This window comes from Mus musculus, chromosome 2 (assembly GCF_000001635.26).
Source record: "Mus musculus strain C57BL/6J chromosome 2, GRCm38.p6 C57BL/6J".
Lineage (NCBI taxonomy): Eukaryota > Metazoa > Chordata > Mammalia > Rodentia > Muridae > Mus > Mus musculus.
Genome location: NC_000068.7, coordinates 146,753,570 through 146,774,904, shown reverse-complemented (window position 1 = coordinate 146,774,904; position 21,335 = coordinate 146,753,570). Strand labels below are relative to the sequence as shown.

The 21,335-nt window shown below is 43.8% G+C and overlaps 1 long non-coding RNA gene and 1 pseudogene across 1 annotated transcript; one reads left to right on the top strand and one right to left on the bottom strand.

Annotated features, from left to right (window-relative positions):
* Nucleotides 1–621: 621 nt before the first annotated feature.
* On the bottom strand, nucleotides 622–8,273 carry Gm35433. The gene is made up of 3 exons (XR_375066.2): nucleotides 8,141–8,273; nucleotides 3,140–3,282; nucleotides 622–690 (listed from the first exon to the last, which is right to left on the bottom strand). It is a non-coding gene; the product is annotated as a predicted gene, 35433 (long non-coding RNA).
* Gm14111 (predicted gene 14111) lies at nucleotides 19,182–20,390 on the top strand (annotated as a pseudogene).

The following is a 21,335-nucleotide window of genomic DNA, read 5'->3' as shown; positions in this document are numbered from 1 at the left end:
AAAGCAAAGCAAATTTCAGAAAACACTTCAGGAGAGCACAATGGGTTAATTGTCATCTCCCAGCCTTGCCCTGACAAAAATTAAACTAGAAAGAGTCAGGGTGGGTCAGAAGAGAGAGATTTTTCATAGGACTCTAGACTGTGATGTTCAACTTTGCAGCTTTTTCTTGAACCCAAACTACATATACATTATATTATGTGTCACAATATATTTTATATATATGTACATACATAACAAACACACATCGTTTCCAAAATGAAATTTAAATTTAACTTACTATAATTAAACACCACTACTAATGTTCATAGCATAGCTCTGGGAAGCTGGCTCTTACAGCTAACAACAAAAAATCTGCCTCTTCAAATTAAAAAGATGATCAGGTCTTGGAAAGAACAAATAATTGAGTGAAGGCTTTTAGATGTAGTAATTTTAATTATGTATTCACTCTCCCCATAGCCACTGCTCCATTTCAAGTTTATTCACCATTGGGTAAAGTGTCTACATTCCAGAGAGACTTTCCGCTGTGCTCGAGTTAACAGTCATAAGTAAACTGGCCAAAGAGCAGTTGGTAGGTTTTACCTAATCAGAAGTGCAATGTTTGAATCTTGAAGATTGGTAAATCAGAGGCTCTTGGGAAACATGGGATGGCCAAGCCTTTCCTTCCAGCAGAAATATCTTGAGCTGGTTTTCCTAGAATTATAGGATGACAGGCTTTGAGCTACTCACTGAACATGCAACAAAACAGGGTCTCTACTGAATCACACCAAGCAGCTTTCCTCTTCCCTCCCCTCCCCTCCCCTCCCCTCCCCTCCCCTCTCTTTTTGAGACAGGTTTTCGTGTATAGCCCTGTCTATCCTGGAACTCACTCTATAGACCAGGCTAGGCTCAAACTCAGAGGTCCATCCACCTGCCTCTGCCTCTCGAGTGCTGGGATTAAAGGCCTTTACCACAACTGCCTGGCAGTACCAAGCAGCGTTCTGTCAGAAGGATGATGAATCCACTTCTACTGGACGTTTGTCTTGTGGATATGAGTGAGGGTGGATGCTGGCTGCCCAGGACTCCATCATAACTGGAATCTGCTTTGCTAGAGCAGATCTCTGGAGTGCTGAATGTCACTCTGGCACAATAAATATGTCTCACAGTAGTTAACTCTTTAAGTCCCCAAATATAACAAAATTATTCCTGCCTAGAATTTTGAGATGGGCCGGGTAGGGATGATGACCCTAAAAATAGAGAAATGATGGCAATAATGAGTGCAGCCTCTTGTTCCCTGGTCTTACATTGGCCTAAACACGTACAGGTAATTTGGGGGGGGGGGATGGGGTTAAATGATAAAGAGGAAAAGTATCCAAAGAACAACAGAGACCCTAGGACTCTGAGTTATGAACCTGGAAAAAGCTATCTCTATCCAGCAGAAAAATCACCCATCAAGAGGTTAATGATATCACAATGTCTCTTTGATTTGGTACCATTATAATTTTGATTATACATTAGTGGGTTTACACACATGGGTGCCACAGAGAGAGAGCATTGGGTTTCCTGGGGCTACAGGTGTTTGTAAGCTGCTGAACTTGTGTGAGGAGATTGACTGCACTTGGGTCATACGCAAGGATAGCATATGCTCTCTTAACTACTGAGGCATCTCTCCATCCCATGAGAGCACTTTGAAATATTACCTCTGGGTGTGTGTCGATTCAGTTCTTCTGGGTCTGAAATGTCATCTAGGAATTCTGAGATCCTTCTGAGACACTAAAAGTGTCAGTGACCAACATCAAAACACTGACTGAAAGGTTCTCAGTGTGTATGTCGGTGTGTGTGTGTGGTGTTTGTGTGTGTGTAGTTCACTCAGTTGATACAGTGCTTGCCTAGCATGTACAAAACTCTGAGTTCAGTTCCAGCACTGCCAAAAGCTTGATACAGTGGCATATACCTATAATCTCAGTATTTGAGAAGTAGAGACAAGAGGATACAAAATTCAAGGTCATCCTTGGCCACATACAGAGTTTGAGGTGGGATCAGGATACGTTTGAATCTGTCTCAGAAAGGTTTGCTCTGTTTTGCTCTCTCACTTTGGAGCCAAAGCTGGCCTGGAATTCTAAAGCTCTGGCTGGCACGTAATACACAGCAACCCTCTGCCTCAGCCTCCCAAGAGCTGAGGTTATATATGTGAAATACTAATATCAGCTGAATAAAAGAATTGTTAGTGGAGAATTGGGGAGATTGCTATGTACACATAAAAGGCTGGACTTAATCATACATTCTTGCCTACAACCCCAGAGCACAAGAGGCAAAGATAGGTAGATCACTGGGGCTCAGTGGACAGCCAGCTTGACTCTAATCACGGAGCTCTAGACAAATCCTGTCTCATAAAACAAGGTGGATGGCTACTGAGAAACATCTAGAAATGACTTTGGACTCCAAAGCCTCCACCTTCATTCACAAAATAGTTGTTACTGGAACATTTTAAAACCCAAGTTAATGTGTAAAAACAAACCCTAGGACAAGGAGACTTGAATTGGTGATTTAGTTGAGGATGAAAATCAGTCACTAAGCTTGGGGCATGGGTGGGGTCTGCCTCTCTGATGGAGAACACCGCCTGGCCTCCAAGATGTCACCAAGGGAAAGGCCACAGCAATAAATATTGGTTACTTTTAATTTATTGTTTATTTCTGCTTTTCTGAAGGCTTATGATATGTCCTAAGGTATTGCCAGATTCCAAGATCAAAACCACAGAGAGTTAAGGGCAGGGGGATCCACTATCATCCATAACAATTGTGTAGTGGCTGTTTGTGAGATACTTTACAAAGCAGCTCACAGATAATCAGTTGGGAGCAGGTTTATGAGGTAATGCCAACTGTTTCCCATTTTAAAGATGTAAGATTTCAGGTTGAGAGAGGTGATGTAAGTTGCCCAAGGTTGCAGAGGTAAGCTGGGTTATATAGACACTGGTGCACATGTCACCAGGCAAGACGTGGCCAGAACTGTTGGCAACTCAGAATGAATGCTACAGTGGTTGAGAGTGAGGAGAGGTCACATTTAATGCCACTAACAGCAGGATCCATGAGGAGAGTGCTGGATCATTGTGAGATTGGAAAGGTAGCTAGGAGTCTTTAGAAACACATGACAGATGGATGCTTACGGTAGATACTTCTGCAGGTGATGCTCAGGCCAACTTGTGTCTGTTGCTGAGGTCCCCAGTTCAGTATGGAGTATAGGCTGCCTGTTGTACTCTGTACCCTTCTGTCATCGCTGGCCACCAACCCAAAAAGCCAATTTCTGTAACTGAAAACAAATCAAGATAATACCTGTGTGGAAGTTGAGGTAGGTGGAAGGTTCTGGAGACGGCAGTACAGAGAGTCTGTTTTGGAAATGGGGTGAATAGGGACGCCCGTGAGTGAATAGTTGGCAATACAGATGACAGAGCAAGAGAGCTCACAGCTTAAACTCTCAGGCACCATGAAAGCCAGGTCTTAGAGGCTCTTCCAGGCTCCACAATGAATTTTTGTTGCTATTTTCATTCTTCAGTTTCTATTTTATTGTGGTAAAAATAGACACAAAAAAGTCAGTCACCTTGTCTATCTTAAGAATGCAGTTCAGTGCTCTGAAGTGTCTTACTAATGTCACGCAGCCATTAACGCCATCTGTCTCCATAGCTCTTTCCTCTTGCAAACTGAACCCCTATACCCATGAAACAGCTCCTCATTCTCCCTTCCTCTTGCCCCTGGCAATAACTACTACCTCCCTTCTCTCCGAATCTGACTGTTCTAGAGGCCTCGTACGAGAGTGTTCTCATGGTACTTGTCTGTTTAAGCATAGACTCTACGGGTGGTCTCACGTGTCAGTGTGTCTTTTAAAGGGCATTTTATATATATGTACCATATTTTCTTCACATGTTCATCTGTTGTTTGGCATCTGGGCTGCTGTCACTTTTAAGTTACTGAGAACAATGCTGTAATGAACACATATACAGATACCTCATTCACATCCTAGTCTCAGTGGTTGCCAGTATATGTACCAGAGTAAAGTTGGTAGGTTATGTGGTAGTTCTATTTTTAATGATGTTTTTCAAGGAACCACTTGTACTTCTTTACACAGTAGTGTGTCATTTTAGATCTGACCAATAGGATGCAAGGGTTTCCATTTCCCCATATCCATATAAGAATTAGTGATATTCAGCATACTCTTCTGTGCCTGTTTGTATATCTTCTCTAGAAAATTATCAGTTCAAGAACTTTGACAATTTTTGGATTGGGTTATTTGAAGCTCTCCCTCTCCCTCTCCCTCTCCCTCTCCCTCTCCCTCTCCCTCTCCCTCCCCCTCTCCCTCTCCCTCTCCCTCTCCCTCTCCCTCTCCCTGTCCCCCTCCCTTTCCCTCTCCCTCTCCCCCTCCCTCTCCCTCTCCCCCTCCCCCCACCCCCTCCCTCCCTCCCTCCCCTCCTCCCTCCCTCTCCCCCTCCCTCCCTCTCTCCTCCCTCCCTCCCCTCCTCCCTCCCTCCCTCCCTCCCTCCCTCCCTCCCTCCTTCCCTCCCTCCCTCCCTCCCTCCTTCTTCCTCTGTGTGTGTATTGGTTTGAATAAGAATGGCCCCCACAGGCTCATAGATTTGAATGCTTGGTGATTAGGGACTGGTGCTATTTAACAGGGATTAGGACTCCTTGTTGGAGTAGGTGTGGCCTTGTTGGAGGAAGTGTGTTACTGGTGGTGGGTTTTGGGGTTTAAAAATGTTCAAACCAAGCCAATGTCTCTCTCTTCCCGCTTGCACATCCGGATGTAGAACTCTCAAGCTACTTCTCCAGCACCAGGTCTGCCTGCATGCTGCCATGCTTCCCACTATGATGATAATGGAATAACGGACTAAACCCCTAAATGTAAGTAAAGCCCAATTAAATGTTTTCTTTAATAAGAGTTGCTGTAATCATGGTGTATTTTCACAACACTAAAACATTGACTGAGTCTCTCCCACTCCCTCTCTCTCTCAACAGGGTTTCATTTGGTTGGACTGGGCTTTCCTTGAGTTGGCTATGTGGATAAAGATGACCTTGAATTTCTCATTCTCCTATTTCTATATCCTAAGTACTCAGATTGCAGGCATATGCTATTATGCCTTGTTTTGTGCAGTGTAGGAGATAGAATCCAGGGTTTTGTGTATGCTGGACAAGCATTCTAATGAGGAACCTATGTATGTGTTTGTTATAGAAGCACCACAGCTGTTTAGAAAAAAGTTAGATTGTTGAGCCACCATGCTACATGACAAGATTCTCTGTGATGAATTGATTAAGCACACACATATTCTGTAGGGCTTGTGGACCGTGTCACCAAAGGAACTGGCAGGATAGAGCAAGTTCGAATCCCAGAAATCTCAGAACTTGACACCTTCAGCTAGCTCCTTCCCTGTGCTTCAGGGCACAGACTGATCTCCAACTGGAAGGCCACAAGAAATCAGCCACATACCCAACATCTGGAACGCCTCTCCGTGCTAATGAGGTATCTCAGTAGCCTTAGCCTTCAGCCAATGACCCTTTGCCCAAAACTATATACCTTTGTTCACTCTGAATGAAGTGTATGTGTTCAAACCAACCCCTAAATAAGATACACTAACAAGCTAAGATCTACTCAGAGAGCTGCTTCATTAAAGATCAATATGGAAGGTCTTTGTCTAAAATGATGACAAAATAATTTGTCAGGCACTTTGCTTTCCCACTCTAGCCTTGAGGGCAGCAGGGTCAGATGCCCCAGAAGGAGGGGCAGACTGGGAACCCCACCCATTCTGAAATTATTCTGTCCTGTCCCTTCCAAAATGCTGTATAGGTGGTGCCCTGACATCTGGAGAGGAGAGGCAGAACATGAAGCCACAATATTCAAATGAGTGAGCCAAGAGAAAATTAGAACTTCCCAGCTTGTTTGTAAGTAATCAGAGTCCTCGTGACTTTATTTTGGTTTGATAGTGGCTTAGCTGTCCTCCCTTGCTGTTAGCCTCAGAGAGGGTATTTTGGTTTCAAAATGAGAAGGCAGGGGAAGAAGAGATAGGATACTGAAGTCCATGAAATTAAGAGCTTGGTTTATGGAGCTGGGGCATTTCTTTGCTGCTCAGTGGATTCCATGGTTTTGATTTCTGAGCACCACACTACATAAATAAATTGAGGAACACACATCAGGAACTCATGAGAGGAAATGTCATACACAGTGATCAGTCAGTCTAGCTCTAGTCTCTGGGATCAGCAACTAGACTTCACAGAAGGACCATGAGTGAAAAAGCAGGCATCAGGAAGTGCTAGTCAGAGATCTATTGGCACACAACTAAGAGAGACATACTTCAAAATGACTCAGGACCAAAAGCATCATAGTGATATATTAGGCAATGGTGAAGGCCCATGAAGTATTCTCCCTCTCCCTCCCTCCCTCCCTCCCCCTCCCTCCCTCCCTCCCCCTTCCCCCCCCCCAAATCTGGAAGGGCTCATAGTTGTTGAGAGATCCCTGATCTAACCACCCATCTTTTGTACTTTCAGCTCTGAAAATTCCAGAGCAGGATTTCAATCACTACAATCACTTGCCTCTCGATGGCCAGTCAACCGTGGCTGGAATAAGTAGGGATAGATTAGTATTGTCAATCAACCAGACCTTCGTGATTATATTAGAGCAGTTTCTTCTGAAGAAGGGACTCTACTTTGGGGAAAGAGGAATAGATGCAAACACATAAGGAAACAGCCTGTCTATTCTGTCACATCAGACATGAGAAAAAGCAGGTGTAGGATACCTAGTGATGTATCAGTATGGATACAGGTAGGCAGGAGAGTCGTGAACATGAAGCGTCTTCTCATAGAATGAAGCTCACGGGATGCCATGGCATTAATGGAGTTTCTGAGCAGCTACAAGCTTCACTCAGGGAAAGGAGGGAATTTGGGGCTAGAGGAGAAAAGTTTTAGATTGTATTTGATCTCCCCAAAAGAGATTCTGAACTTTAGTGTAAGAAATTTAGTTAAGAAGTGATTGTAGTAGGCTTCAGGTCCAACTCAGTGTTAGATTATTTGCTGTGGATGCAGGAGAATCAGTTTTCAACCCTCAGTGCTGTAACAAAAAAAAATTCAATAAACTAATAAATAAAATTGGTTTCTAGGAAACTCAGTAAGGAGAGGGGAAATGGACCAATAAGAAGCTAAGTAAAGATATGATGTCCAGAAAAGATACAGAGGCCAATTCTGGTTCAATACTCCAGGGGCTTTGGAGTCAGGGTCATGCCCCAAAGTTGTCGTGCTCAGAGACAGGCATGGAGTTTTCACACATTGTCTGCTCATCTCTCACGAATGAGATACCCCAGGCACACTCTCTTTCTTCATGATCTCCAGCAGAGCTTCTCTGATACTCAAGGTTTGCCTGTCTTTGGACAAAGAGGGGTAGAGGCTGACTGTTGGGAGTAACAGCATGCACATAAAAGTTGCAAGAAATTCCAGGGGATGTTGCCAGGGCCCTGAAGTCACATGCTACACTCATGTGTGTGCACAAGCACACTCTCACGTGTTCAGCTGTCAAAACAACGAGAAGTGTCGTTTCTAATTGAGTTGTGTACCTGACAAGGGGCCAGCTTGTTAACATGGCAGGCTTGTAGCATGGTCAGCTTGTTACATGGCGAGATGGACAACCAGGAGCATGAAGAGAGCCACACAGGACACCAAGACTCAGGAGCATCTCTAACATGCCAGTTGACAACTATGCTTTGGGATTGTTTAGCAATATGAACACTTGTGGCTTAATAACAAAAGATAATTAAAAAAATTTTTATTAGATATTTTCTTTATTTACATTTCAAATGTTATCCCCTTTCCTAGTTTCCCCTCTGAAAATCCCCTATCCCCTCCCCCTGCTCCCCAACCCACCCACTCCCACTTCCGCGCCCTGGCATTCCCCTATACTGGGGCATAGAACCGTCACAGGACCAAGGGCCTCTCCTCCCACTGATGACCGACTAGGCCGTTCTCTGCTACATATGCAGCTAGAGCCATAAATCCCACCATGTATACTCTTTGATTGGTGGTTTAGTCCCAGGGAGCTCTGAGGGTACTGGCTAATTCATATTGTTGTTCCTTCTGTGGGGCTGTAAACCCCTTCAGCTCCTTGGAAAATATAATTTTTAAGAAAGAAGACTCACTGTGACTCGGTAGGTGCCTGGCTCCTGATGCTGGCATTGTCTGAGTGGTTCTTTTGGGCCAGGCTGACCCCTAATAGACCCTTGCTAGTAGACATTCGCGAGATGTGTGGTGACTGCATAGAAAATGGCTTTATTCACAAATATGGCAGTCTGGAAGAATGTCAGTTTTTCCCCCAGCATCCCTTGCTTCAGCAGGCTATCTAGAGTTTGTTTACTTGCGGGCACAGCATGAGGCCAGCAAGGACTGCTTTTCAAGTCTCTGCTTGTGCTGCTTCTGAGATAGCCATTGGCCAAAGAAGTCACACAAGACATTCATCTGGGAATGTCTGGAGTCACTACACAAGGGGCAGAATGGGAGCAGGGGAAAGGTCGGATCCTTAGCACGTCCCTCAGCCATGTCTGCTGGGCACTGGCATCTTCTATGCAGCTTTTCAGTCACATTACGCAGTCTTCAAAGAAACAGAAAGGGGGAAAGGCCTGTGCTCTTTTGCACAAAAAATTATTTCTTTGAAGCTTTAAAGTATGTGCGATATTAAAGAGTTGTAAGCCATAAAACAAGTTGCCAGAATTTGAAATATGAATGAAAATGTTAAAAAAGGAGGTGTAAAAATTGGCTTTGGACATTCCAATCTTTCCAGGTAGCTTTTTATATATTTCTAAATCTCTCTCTCTCCATATATACATATATATATGTATATATGGTTCATAATTAGCTGAACAACTCTATTGACTTTTTAGAGACCTCTTTACATTGTGTGTGTGCACGTGTGCACATGTGTTAGTAATAAATCCCTGACTTCACATGGGTTTGTTCTGCGACCTTCCTATCCAGTGCTCATGATCCCTGCTTAGTATCTCCCTTCATTTCCAACTTTGCCCATATTTCATTTGACATTTGAATTTAGTCATGGGATTAACTGGCTTTGTGATTATAATCTTTTCAAATCTCTTTCTATTTAAAAAAAAATCTGAGTAGCATTGGGATGATAACCACATCAGCACTCTATCTCCCTCCACTCACCTCGAGAGCGAGCAAGGGGAGTTGCCCAGGCAGTTTTCTTCTCTCTACCTGGACTGAAGGTGTGTGAGATCCTGCCTTAGCACATGCAAAGCCCGGAACTCCATCCCCTCTACACACACTCCTACACATAAAGAACAACAACTGACACATTTTTGCAAGCACGTGGCAGTAATGTTCAATAATGAAGAGACCCCAAGAAGTTCCCGGTGGTGGTGCCGAATACAGGCTCTGAGGATTAATGATCAACCCATTAGCTCCCTGATCAAGCACACATATTTTCTCAGTCGATGTCTCTTCGGGGCATAGCAATGTTCTAGCGCCTCCACCATTCTGGGAGTTTCTGACTACGTGCCAAATGTGTTTCTAAAACGCATTTCTTAGGCGAGACGTCTCCTCCTCAGCAACAACCTTCAAATTCTATCTCTTCCATTTTCTTCACGTTGAACAGATTCACCGACTGACTGCAGAGCCTGTATCCAGAAATGAGTGGCATACTAATGATACCTGTCTCCAAAGTCTGCATCCAAATGCATCCTGCCTGCCAGGTCAACCTCAGCATTTAGGATTAGAACCTAGGGTGGACCCACCCGCAGAGCAAAACGGTCAGTGTGTGGCATGATGGCTTGACCTACAACTGCAGCAGGCAGACGCCTGGCTCTGGAAAGGTGGCACACAGCCAAGTTCCTGCCTCTACTGCTCAAGGACTAACTCAGGAAGTAGGGAAGGCCTTGAAGCCAAGACAGGCCAGGTGAATTTGGACTCTCAGCTAGCAGCTACCATAGCAGAAGAGCCCGTGAGCTCGAGGCTGCAGCCTGTGACAGACAGCTCCTTATTTGTAAGTAGTTAATGTTTCTTAGCAAGCACTTCTAAAGGAAATTGGTATGTAATGACGGCACTCACTGGAAAACAGGCCGATTAGAAAATGCACTAACTTATCTAGTATTCATTTGAAAAGTAAATGGATGCGAGGCAAGGTGAGAGTTCACTACAATTCAAATATTTTCCCTTAACAGGCTGTAGCACTCCTGCCTTAATTCAAGCAGAAACACAAGTATGAATAATCAAACTAGATGACGCTCATCAAGAACCTTTGTGCCTTGCACCATTTCAAATGGTCATTGAAGCTTAATGGCAAAAAATTTACATTCTCCCTTTAATTTGTATTCTGTTCCTTCCTTCTGAGTGATGTGATTGTGGCTTGCTGTTGCCCGCTGTATTATTTTGATGCAAATATTGTGTTGTGTGTGCCTGAGTCCAATTTCCTGGCTTTTGCTAGCAAGAGAAGGGACTGCAAAAATAGTTGAAAATCAGGGTTATTTAAGGAGTTTATAACTACCGCTCCTAATAACTGAAACAATACAGTTGATGAGCCGTCTGCTTAGAGACACTCTGATGGCTGTAAGTTAATAGAGCCCAACAAAGGAAGATAAAATCAACAAGAAAACTATTTACTCTTCTGTTTTCTCTACCCTGAATATTAAATTTTGTTCTGATGGCAGAGAGAGAGAGAGAGAGAGAGAGAGAGAGAGAGAGAGAGAGAGAGAGAGAGAGAGAGAGAGAGTTGAAATTCAAGTGAAATTCCCTTTCCTGTGACATACTCACCAGGGAAAGAAAGCTTTATTGAGATACAGGGGGTTGCCGCCAAAGACTGCAAACACTGAGCCCCAAGGGTGATCCTTGAATGTAATGTATGCACAAACTAATTTATGATACTGTGACTAATTTCCATTTCTTGTGCTTAGAGTTGCCTAGCTAATTACAGAGATGTTTTCTTAACTTTAGTAATTACGTTCTATGCTTTCGACAGGCAACGAAGCAAATGAGCAAGGCCAGATTGCGCAGTACTTGGGAGACAAGCGCGTCCAGGCGAGAGGAGAATGTGCGCTGAGCTTGCAGGGCCGGCCAGCATCCTTGATCAGAAGCCTCACCAGCTTTGACCAGATCCCGCAAGCTGCATCGGAAGCATCTGGAGACATATTTGATGGAACACCCCATAATTAGACCGGCTGGCTTAATTAGGAGAAGTTTGTGGGTAGAGGGTTGCTGAGGGGCTGTGCTGGGATCTGAAGGTTTGCTGCCTCCTCCCAGGAGGCCTGGGCCACAAAGCTCTACCCGCTGAGTGTGCGCGGGTTGGTGTCTGAACATCCAAGACAGCTCTGTCGCATCTGTGAACCCAAGGCAGGGGACTACTCCCTGCAACAGAAACAACAGCCGCCTCCTTCACTCCCCCACCCCTTAGATATAACAGGAGGAACACTCGGATATTCAGATGTGATCACTTCCTGCAAGCCACTCTGTAAGATGTGTTTTGAAACCGTCTTCCGGAGGCTGGTGGCAGGATAAACCATGGTGTTCCAAGTATTCTCGGCAATCCCTCCTGTGGCAGAAAATGCATCACCCTAAGGTGCTAAGGACTCCTTGATTGTGCAGCCTTACCAGTGAGGGTTTTCCAGCCAATCTAGAAATACCAGGCACTGCCCACAAAATCAGCTCCCAGACTATGTAGAGCAGGGCTACAGGGACAGTGCACATCTGGGAGACATCTGCACATGATTTTGAAGCAAATAAGGACTGAGCAGTTGCAAACTTTTGGATTCTAGATGCTGTGGCTTGAACGTGCACAGGAGGATGAGGGAAGAATGGGATGGAATCCTTCCATGGCAAGGAACCACAGTGGCCTTAAGAGAAACCCCAGTCAGCCGTACATCCTGAAATCCATGTTCACCGGCTCTGCTCACATTCCTAGAAGTGGCTCTTTTTCTACTCACTCAAGATAAGGAAAAAAGAAGTGTGTGTGTGTGTGTGTGTGTGTGTGTGTGTGTGTGTGTGTGTGTGTGTGTGTGTGTGGTTTGTTTCCCCTCAGGTCAGCAATTTTTGCTTTCTGGGACATGAATGCTATTTATTGCTAGCATGCTATTAGTAAACAGGAGCATGGTTTCAATAATCTGTCCCCACTTTACCAAATTAAAATGATTTCCCTGTTCTATCGAGATGAGGTGGCTTGTACATCAGGCCATCCAGGATATGAGAAATGAAATGTGTTCCCTAACTATCTCACTAGGTATAAACATTTGATGAAAATGAAACATACTTCAAGCCACTCATGGTATCAATTTTAGACTGAGACATCCAGGTAACTGGCATGGAAACAGGCCATGTGGAGGACCGAGCTGTTGAATTTTTAATGTGCCATTGAAAAACATTAATGGGTTTTATTGTGAAATCCTTAAAATGGATTTCAAATGGATTTGAACAGAATTCTTTATAAAATGATGAAATCTAAATTCCAGGTACTCACAACTCAGTCCCTTGTTTTTCTTTTAAACTTTACTTTATCTCTTATCATATATGTTCCTATAATGTGTGTGCATGTGTTCCTACGATGTGTGTGCACGTGGTATGTGTGGGTGAGTACCAGTGTGCTCATGCCAGTTATGAATGTGGAGGTCAGAAGACAGCTTTTGGGAGTCGATTTGAGGTTTGAACTTGGGTTATGAGAATTTGTGCTGCAATGCCCTTAGCTGCTGAGCCATTTTGTTGGCCCATAATCCTGTTTAAAATCTTAATCTGTGTGTTAGACAATCAATGTGTCAGAGAACTTTGCCTCTAGTAAAGTGTCAAGAAAGTGTGAGGAAGTGCCAAACATATTGGCAGCTCATCTGGCATCAAAGACCTTTGCAGGGTAAAGAATTTTCTTATGAAAGAGATGACACCAGCAAAGCCAAACTTCAGGTAGACTTAGCTCCTGAAATGTCTTGCTTCTCTGTCAGCCATGACAGGCACAGGATGCCTTCTTACCCTTGGGTATGGTACCTCAGAGGAGGCCTCACAGAAAGAAAGCCATCTTTTCATCTATTCAAGGCATGAGGACGTGCCTGCTTCTGTGATGTGGAAGAAAGCAACACAATAAAAATGTAATTATTTTGACACGTTCTTTTAAAAAGCTTATTATTTATACTTAATGCCAAGTGGTTTTAGACTGCCATTATGAGAGAGAAGCCACTGTCCTTGGTCCTTAAACTGCGAGCATTCTAAAGATGGGAAGCCAGACACAATCAGCTGCCTGTGGGGAGACATCATTCCCAAGCTGGGAGAGGTGGAACCCCTTCCTGCTTGTGCTTCCCAGCGTTCCCTCTGCATCAACTTTTGTTCCATTCTACAAGCCAAGGCTCATTTATCCTCAGGAAGAGAGAACGGTTTGTTGACGCCGCCGGAGTCATCCATGCTTCCAGACCACTGAGGGCCGTGATGGGGGTCTGGAAATCATCCGTGGAGTTTCTCATTCAGGGGAGAAGTTCAACTACTTTTGTCCCATCCCTGTTTGTCTTGGTTTGATGCTAAGAGATGCAATCCCTCAACACGCCCCCAATCTCTTCCCTTTCTACCCACCCCTGGTCATAGAGGGGGCTCAGACGGTTTGTGGCAAAACACCATTTGAGTCACTGATGAATAATTTACATGCACATCAGGTGGCAGCGAGTTAGTATGTAAAGGTCCTTTGAAGAGGAGGGGAAAAATATTGCTGCCTTTCTTAGAGAACACTGACCTTGGCAGCAGTCTGTGGGGGAAGCCTTTGCAGAGGAAAGGCAATGCTTTACAAGCGTCCAGAGGGTCTCATGAGCAACCCAGTGTGGGCCTTGCAGGCTGGAACTGGTTTTCAAACACACAACTTGTCCATATGCTATCCCAAAGGTGAAGGAGTTCGACTCTATCTGAGTTAACAGCTGTAGCCAGAAGCCTACAACACAAGGATTCTAGCGAATCGAAGTTTCACTGGGTTTTCACATCCTAACAGTCGCCTTTCCTTGCTATGTCCACTCTTATCTCCAGGGTTTCTAATAAAGTTATTTGAAATTGAAGACAAGCTTTAAAACTCCACCAACCCTGAAGAAGCACACCAATTCCCCTGCAGAGTAACAATTATATCTGGAACAAAAGTGCTCATAGGCATATATGTATCTGAATTAAGTGAGGCTGTCAGCATCTTTTAGTATATATGGAATTTTTTTCTCTTTTTCAGGAAGTATGCATAAGAATTGGCTTTTGACAACAGTAAAATTCATGTTTCTAAAAGAAAAAAAAAGCAGAGAAAGAATTAAAGATGCACTTAGCTTTTTATTTAAGACCAAGCATCTTGGTCCCCTAGTCTGTCTTAATTTTAGATGCTGACATCATGCATGCATTTTAAATTATTAGGCAGATAATCACTTCCTTATAATAATTTCCACGCTCAGCTACAATAAAATAGATGTCTTTCAAAGACCCCTTAGTAAAATGTGCTCAGTGTTACGTTCTGTATCATGCAGGTCAATTTAATTCAGCGTGGCTCTCTCTACCCAGCTAAACAATTGCTTTTCAGTCTCTGGAGAGCGTGATGAATGCAGCCAAGAATACCCATCCAGAGACGGCCTTGGACACTTGTTCATAAAAACTTGACATCTGAAATCCCACTCTTTATTAATCTCTTGTCAAAGAGTTAGTCAAGATTTCTGGGGGAAAAATGTCAATGTCATATAAATCATTATTAATTATTCAATAATGAATGAGATTAAAATGGAAGAATGGACCATTTCAAAACTGGTCAGGCAAGCATCCCATTCACTAGTGGTTCCTCCCACAAGGGCTTCACCTCACCATCTGCAGTCTGCACTTCTCTGTAGCTGCAGACTGTGACAACTATCTTTGTGCTTGACAGTTAACATAACGAGAGCATAGATGGCTAGTCAGGTGCTTTGGCTTAAATCTGTTCCTGAAGGTCCCTTAGCTAGAAGCCTGATCCTCATAAAATTGTACTAAGAGGTGGTAGGAATAGCGGTGCATGGTTGGGTCACAGAGGGTGGTTCTGCCTCTCAAAGGGGCTAATTTAGTTTTCTCGGGACCCCGGTTAATTCTTGAAACAATAGTTTCTTATAAAGTGAGACCACTCAAATGTGTTTACCTTTTGTTCCAAATTGCCTTTCCATGTTCCCACCATGTTTTTATGTAGTGAGAAGGTGAGCCAGGGACAGATGGGAAAACTTACTAGGGGTTAAATAGATAGGTCTACATGATTTTTTACTTTCATTTCCCAAAATTATAAGCTAAATAAATCTCTCTCTCTCTCTCTCTCTCTCTCTCTCTCTCTCTCTCTCTCTCTCTCTCTCTCTCTCTCTTTTGGTTTTTCGAGACAGGGTTTCTCTGTATAGCCCTGGCTGTCCTGGAACTCACTCTGTAGATCAGGCTGGCCTGGAACTCAGAAATCTGCCTGCCTCTGCCTCCCAAGTGCTGGGATTAAAGGCATGCGCCACCATGCCCAGCTTCTTTTCTTTATTAATTACCCAGAGTCAGATATTTTGTTAGAGAAATATCTTACAAGGTATCTTAATTTAGGAAACTTTAACAACTATGACCGAAGTCTGAAGTAACTCAGAGAAACTACTGTTGGATTTTGCTGATTAAAAGTGAACCAAAGAGGGCTGGAAAGATGGCTTAGCAGTTAAGAGGTCCTGAATCTTCCAGAGGTCCTGAATTCAATTCCCAGCAACCACATGGTGGCTCTCAACCATCTGTAATGGGATCCAATGCCCTCATCTGTGTGTCTGAAGACAGAGACAGTATACTCACATAACATGAAATAAATAAATCTTAAACAAAAAGTGAACCAAAGAGGCAAGTTTATATTCAATAGATAGAAATTAGAATCTTCAGTTTTGATGAGATGACAGTAAAAAAATAATTTGTATATTTCAAAAGCACAAACCAAGAGGTAAATCAAGTATATCCTTGCTTGATATTCTATGATTCAGAGCATCTTAGGCTGTTCTCATTTTCTATCTTACGGTTCACATGAGTAGGTTGCAGAAAACACCATCCTAAAGGTATAATTATGAAAGGATGGACCATGTAGAGACTGCCATATCCAGGGATCCACCCCATAATCAGCATCCAAACACTGACACCATTGCATACACTAGCAAGATTTTATTGAAAGGACCCAGATGTAGCTGTCTCTTGTGAGACTATGCCGGGGCCTAGCAAACACAGAAGTGGATGCTCACAGTCAGCTAATGGATGGATCATAGGGCTCCCAATGGAGGAGCTAGAGAAAGTAGCCAAGGAGCTAAAGGGATCTGCAACCCTATAGGTGGAACAACATTATGAACTAACCAGTACCCCGGAGCTCTTGACTCTAGCTGCATATATATCAAAAGATGGCCTAGTCGGCCATCACTGGAAAGAGAGGCCCATTGGACTTGCAAACTTTATATGCCCCAGTACAGGGGAACACCAGGGCCAAAAAGGGAGAGTGGGTGGGTAGGGGAGTGGGGGTGGGTGGATATGGGGGACTTTTGGTATAGCATTGGAAATGTAAATGAGTTAAATACCTAATAAAAAATGGAAAAAAAAGAAATAGTCATTTGCTAGTGATTAGCAGAACCATCAAAAAATGATATCAGATATTTGTAACAAATAGAAACTATATAAAATATTAAAACTTTATCATCACCAAATCATGGAATAATGCTAACCCCAATCTGGCCTGCACTGTAAAAGTGCAGTCCCGTGTGATATCAAAGTATCATGGGTCACAGGAAATCCAATCAGCCAAAAAATGTCAGTGCCTTGCCCCCACCTCGGGGAATTGCTTGTTTATTTCTACTGTTCGGAATCAATGATCAAATCAAAGATCGACATGTAGACAACTGTAGGCAAATGAATTAATGAGGTACAGATGATGACCAATACAGTTCTACTAATATTTTATGCATGAAAGAAAGATTGGTGGGAAGGAAATGGCATGTCAGGGTAAGAGCTAAAATCTGAGTGTATAGGAATATAGGAAATAAATTTAGAAATCTATGGACACACAACTTGCCAATGAAATAGCTTACCTCTGACCTCAGCACATGTGAAGCTCCTGTCTGGGTAATGGAGAAAGAGTCCTCTCTATTAGATACTAGCTCTCTTTTTAGCTGTTTCCCCAACATTTTCCTTGGCAGTATCCCAAGTTAGCCAATAGCAGAATTCAACACCCATGAGTGTTTTCACCAATAGCTGTCCTAATTTGTTTCCTATTGTTGTGATAAAACACCATGACCAAAAGCATAGTGGAAAGGAAAAGGTTTTTTTCAGCTTAGAATTTATGGCCATCACACAGGGCAGGAGTTCAAGGCAGGAACCTACAGGCAAGAACTGAAGCCAAGACCATGGAGGATTATTGATCACTGGCTTGCTCAATATGCTTTCTTATAAAGTCCGAGACTACCTGCCCAGAGGTCGCACCTTCCACAGTGGGCTGGCCCCCCTACATCAATAATTAATCAAGAAAATGTCACATAGACTTTCTCACAAGCCATTCTCAAGGAGATAATTTCTCCATTGAAGTTTCCTCTTACCAGATAACCTTAGCTTGCATCGAGTTGATGGAAACACTGATCACCACACAAGCCCAATTTCTCTTTTCTTACCATGAGGACTTCTTAACTCTACCATGTCCATGCCTGAGAATTTCCAGGACATTCATTTCTCCTAAAGAAGCACTGGAGAATACACAGTCCTTATTCTAACGGAGAGGAGAATGCCACAAGACAATGGAAAATGTCCCTAGAGACACACATGGTGTCCGCATTAAGCAGTGTCTTCACCAGAGGGATGACCTTGAATACAAGAGTGTCATAGGTATTCAGCTGACTCCAGATCCATGCCTGAGTGCTAGAGTTCTAGGGTAAGACACACAGGGATTCACTATTGACAGTATTTCATGCCAGCTCTTCTGTATCTCTGTGCCCTACAGATCTTCATATTCAACCAACTAATGGTCAGGTACTATGTATTTAGGTCTGTGATGACTGTGCCTGTCCCAAACATGCTCAGATCTTTTTATTCCCATTATCACCTAAATAATGCAGTATAATGCCTACTTAAATAATACTTGTACTGTATTGGGTATTATAAATAGTCTAGGTGTGATTTAAGTTATATAGGAGAATGTGTGTATAAGCTATATATAAATAGTATATAGCCTTTTATTCAATACATTTGAATATTTATGAATTTTTGTATCTAAGGGGTTTTTGGAACTAGTCACCATGCACAAGAAGGAACACGTTTAATAAAAAAGAAGAAATGCACATGACATATTTTAAAAGAAATTATTAGCATAGATTAATATTATGTACTTTGCTTATCATAGTAACAAATACTTGATTAAAAACAACTTGATTAGAATGAAAGACTTACTTTGGACTGACAGGGCACTTGATTGAACTGGCCACATTGCTCCCACAATCAGGAAGCAGAAAGGGATAAATGCTGATGGTCACATTGCTTTCCCCAAATCTCTTTTTAGAACAGGTGCCTATGGGTTAATGTCTTAGGTAGGATCTCTCGACCAACTCAGAGCTGACTGAGAACAGGAGCCCTTGGGTTGATATCTCTCACATTCTGGGTGGGTCTTTTTTTCCTTTTCCTTTTCCTTTTTCCTTCCTTCCTTCCTTCCTTCCTTCCTTCCTTCCTTCCTTCCTTCCTTCCTTCCTTCCTTCCTTCCTTTTTTTTTTTTTTTTCTTTTCAAGACAGGGTTTCTCTGTATAGCTCTGGCTGTCCTGGAACTCACTTTGTAGACCAGGCTGGCCTCGAACTCAGAAATTTGCCTGCCTCTGCCTCCAGAGTGCTGGGATTAAAGGCATGCGCCACCACGCCCAGCCCGGGTGGATCTTATCTCCTCAGTTAAACCTCTCTGGAAATGCCCTCAAAGATGTGTGTCTCCAGGTTGCTCTAAATGCTCTGACTGGCAACAATGATTAATAAGTACTTAGGGCAGTGTCTAATGATACAGCATTGTTGCTTTTTAGACTCTCTATAAAAAAATGCTAAAAGCAACACACAGGTGTTAACTGCAAGAAACAACATTTTATTTAATCTAGCTAACTTTGGAATTCCTGAAAAACTGGAAAATAGGGGCAGAATGATAAATTAAAATTCACAGATAGTCTCTGCTCCTCCCTGTTCCAGAGACAGCCGCATCTTCTTGTTCAGTACCAGCCTCGTCCCGTAGACAAAATGGTGAGGGTCGGTGTGAGCAGATTTGGCCGTATTGGGTGCCTGGTCACCAGGGCTGCCTTCTGCTCTCCACATGGCAAAGTGGAGGTTGTTGCCATCAACAACCCCTTCATTGACCTCAACTACATGGTCTACATGTTCCAGTATGACTCCACCCACGGCAAATTCAATGGCACAGTCAAGGCCGAGAATGGGAAGCTTGTCATCAACTGGAAGCCCTTCACCATCTTCCAGGAGTGAGACCCCGCTAACATCAAATGGGGTGAGGCCAGTGCTGAGTATGTCGTGGAGTCTACTGGTGTCTTCACCACCATGGAGAAGGCCGGGGCCCACTTGAAGGGTGGACCCAAAAGGGTCATCATCTCTGCCCCTTCTGCTGATGCCCCCATGTTTGTGATGGTGTGAACCACAAGAAATATGACAACTCACTCAAGATTGTCAGCAATGCATCCTGCACCACCAACTGCTTAGCCCCCCCTGGCCAAGGTCATCCATGACAACTTTGGCATCGTGGAAGGGCTCATGACCACGGTCCATGCCATCACTGCCACCCAGAAGACTGTAGATGGCCCCTCTGGAAAGCTGTGGCGTGATGGCCGTGGGGCTGCCCAGAACATCATCCCTGCATCCACTGGTGCTGCCAAAGCTGTGGGCAAGGTCATCCCAGAGCTGAACGGGAAGCTCACTGGCATGGCCTTCTGTGTTCCTACCCCCAATGTGTCCATCGTGGATCTGACGTGCTGCCTGGAGAAACCTGCCAAGTATGATGACATCAAGAAGGTGGTGAAGCAGGCATCTGAGGGCCCACTGAAGGGCATCTTGGGCTACACTGAGGACCAGGTTGTCTCCTGCAACTTCAACAGCAACTCCCACTCTTCCACCTTCGATGCCAGGGCTGGCATTGCTCTCAATGACAACTTTGTCAAGCTCACTTCCTGGTATGACAATGAATACAGCTACAGCAACAGGGTGGTGGACCTCATGGTCTCCAAGGAGTAAGAAACCCTGGACCACCCACCCCAGCAAGGACACTGAGAGCAAGAGAGAGGCCCTCAGTTGCTGAGGAGTCCCTATCCCAACTCGGCCCCAACACATCTCCCTCACAATTTCCACCCCAGATCCCCATAACAGGAGGGGCCTATGGAGCCCTCCCTACTCTCTTGAATACCATCAATAAAGTTCACTGCCCCCCCCCCAATCACAGAGATAGCCCAAATTCTGTAAACCACTGGAAAGGTTTTGAAGATGGACAGGTGTGGTAATTATACGTCGGTATGGGTTTGGTCAATGTCACTGAACTGTACCCTTGATGCTTAAAAATGACAAAATATCTATATTTTAATCACAATAAAAAAGTGTTGAAAAAATATATTATGTTACTAGTTTCAACTTCATTCTGGTCTGAGTCAGGTTTTTATGCTTTTATAGGCTTCCTGTTGATCTGATCTCAGCTTTGCTCCTCTGTGTAAGGTGCTAATGAGCTGTGGGAGGAAAGAAGGGGAGCAGCTGGGGATGGGGGCAGGGTAAGAGTTCCCACCATCAGGTTTGCTTAATGAGTGTGCTGCCACCAGGGGTCTTCTGAAGGTGAGCACCTTCTCTTTTGAGCCTTTTGATCAGCTCGAATTGTAATCAGCTAAGACACACTGTGCTTTCCTGTTAGACAAACCTAAGGTTACTCCTGGAATACACTCCAAAGTAATATGTGGCAAACGCTAATAAATGAATCCTGTTTTTTAAAAAAAGGAATGCACACTTTGCCTACTTCTGAAAAAGGAATTTGAGGCAGTGGAAAAAGTTCTGTTTGAAGAGACAGGAAAGAGATGCGTGTCCCGAGGTCTGAATCTCACTACTCATCCTCAGCCTGCCTGCAGTCTCCTGTGGACAGTATCTAGGAATGCCAATGGGCTTGCTAAGTCTCTGGAGATGGGTATCTTGGAGTGTAGGGATAATGTCTCCGGGACACACACCCCATCAATAAGGGACAAGGGTCTGTAGGCATTGCTGGGAGAAGCCCTGGAAGCACAAGTGTGAGAATGAGTTTGGATCCCTGGGGCTCACATAAACGCAGTGTGAATGTGGTGATCAGCTTGTGGCTCCAGGGTATGAGAAGCTGACACAGAAAACCTCTCCAACAAG